The following is a 2,212-nucleotide window of genomic DNA, read 5'->3' as shown; positions in this document are numbered from 1 at the left end:
TCTGGGCACAGCCTTGAGCATTGCAGCTTTGGCAGCCTCAGTAGCCACTGGGGCATAGAAGGGGAGAAGGGTGGGCTGGGGGCAGAGGCAGTTTTGGTTAAACCTTTGCATTTCCTAGTGAGCTTCTGCATCTTTATGGTTTGCTCTGGGAGCGAACACACGGGCTGGGCTTATAAAGAAAAAAAAATAAAACATGAAAAAAAACCCATATTTATGCACAGTGATGAGAAGACCTGTTATTAAACATAGCAGAGGTCACAGGAAAAGGCATTTGGAAGCTGCCCCTGCTGTAGGAGCTGCCAGGTTTTTGCAGCGCCACCGTGCCCGAGGCACCGCTGGCAGGCTGAGCCTCCAAAGCTCACTGCGGGCAGCTTGGCAGGGACAGGAGGTTTCTGGCAGGTGAACAGAGCTCTGGTGGTTGGCAGGCCTCTGTCAAGAGCGTGGAAGCAGGGGATATAAAAAGAAGGATGATTTTGGGTCAGCTGGAGTCACAGAGCTGCTGCCAGGGATGCCACAGGAGCAGGGTGACACATCCACTCTCCATGGGGCCAGGGATAGGTCAACAAGGGTTCTCTCTAGGCAGAAAAGAAAAGAGGAATCCACCACGGCTCTTCCAAAGTTGCTGCTGTACCTTGAAACCAGTTATGAAAGCGAACTTCATTTTATGTAACAAAACCTTTTACTTTAATCTTTTCATTTCAAAGTGCTTGGGGTATAAAAAAAGATGAGCTCTTGTGATAAATGCTTCAGATTTCGTGGCAGCTTCATTGGGTATTTAAGTCCAGCTAATTTCTTACAAGGTAAGAAAATTTCCAGTGACACTGGATTCCCTTTGTTCCCCCTCAGGCACTCGGTGCCCAGTCTGTGCTCTCACAGCAAGAGTTCAGAGCACCTTGGGAAAAAAATCTCCTGCAGACTTGTGGGGGAGGAGGCAATCCTTGGTTGGAAAAGATAATTTTTTTGTAGAAGGCAGCCTTTCCCCCAGCTGAACCCTGGATGAGTTAGGGGCAGTCACCATCCTCAGCTGGCTGAAGAAGCCCTCCTGGGTGTGGGTGTATCCTTGCCTCTGCTTTATTCCTCTGGCTGATATCGTGGGAAAAGCTTGGATGTCATCACTGAGTCAAGCAGACTGCTGTTGGGCTTCTAGGTATCCAACACTCCAGTTTTTTCCATCTGCTGTTCTTTTTGGTCAAATGAGGTGCTCATTCTATTAGGTGTGAGAAGAGAGGCAGACCAGCATCAGATGACTTTGATACCAGTTTATTTGTTACTAAACCACACAAAGACCTGCTTTGATGGGGAAAACATCAAGTTTTCCTGCTACCCGTGCTAAATATCCTCCAGCTGGCATTCCTGCCCCTTCAGGAGTTCTGTTCCTCGGGTCACAAAAGCTTGTTCAACCCCTTTGCACATCTTCATGTACATACACATCCCTACCTCCAAAAAACACTCAGTTAAAAAAAGATCTGCACAATGTTGAGGTTAGAATCCTCAATATTTCCCTTAACTAAGCCCATCAAGAGGACCAGACCCAGTTTGGCCAGTAAACCCTGGATAGCAGGGTTTGAATTCCAAGTCAGGAAGCCATCCAGCCTGTGACAACACTGAATACACAAAGTCTGAACTCTCCCCTGTTAATGAGCGCATGCATCAAGAGGCAGAGAGCAGTGGCCTGTGCTACCTACCACTGACTGCTGCTGCTAATGAACAGATTAAAAGCTGTTCTCTTCTCTTCTGTCCATATTAGCATTCTGAAGGAAGTTCCTCTAGTAAATTAAATCTGAGGGGAAATTATCATTAGAGGGTGTAGGTCGTTAAAGTATATTGGAAATCTGCTAAAATGGGGGTAGAGTTGAAAGTACTTTTAATTAATTTAGGGTCAAATCATCCCTGGGATGCCAAAATGGTCTCTCACTATACCCCCCCAAAACTACACTTCCAAGAGACAGGTGAGAAAGGTGTCAGAATTTGAAGGATAACAAGTGGCAGGAGGTAATTAGCAGCTCCACTTGTGAAGATGAGGCAGGGAGGGCAGACACAAACAGCCTCACCAGCAGAAAGTGAGCCAGCACTGACAGCTGGGCTGTGGCTGCTCAGGTTATCAAGGATTTCTTGCTTCAAAGCCTGTCAGTAACACTCGGGGTGCCAGAAGCCTCCCAGAGCTGGTTTGGGCTCACAGCCCTGCCCAGCCCCTTGGGCTGAGCACAGCAAT

General features: G+C 47.6%; 1 long non-coding RNA gene across 2 annotated transcripts; it reads right to left on the bottom strand.

The window, feature by feature from the left end:
- Window positions 1-788: 788 nt before the first annotated feature.
- On the bottom strand, window positions 789-1,944 carry LOC135295177 (uncharacterized). Of its 2 annotated transcripts, XR_010357199.1 has the most exons (3): window positions 1,863-1,943; window positions 1,686-1,780; window positions 789-1,207 (listed from the first exon to the last, which is right to left on the bottom strand). It is a non-coding gene; the product is annotated as an uncharacterized LOC135295177 (long non-coding RNA). The 2 variants fall into 2 exon arrangements; XR_010357198.1 differs by having other exon boundaries at window positions 1,686-1,944.
- Between the last annotated feature and the right edge of the window lie 268 nt (window positions 1,945-2,212).

The sequence above is a fragment of the Passer domesticus genome, chromosome 2, assembly GCF_036417665.1.
Source record: "Passer domesticus isolate bPasDom1 chromosome 2, bPasDom1.hap1, whole genome shotgun sequence".
NCBI classification, from domain to species: Eukaryota; Metazoa; Chordata; class Aves; order Passeriformes; family Passeridae; genus Passer; species Passer domesticus.
Note: the sequence above shows the minus strand (reverse complement) of the source record. Positions and strands in the feature narration are given on the sequence as shown.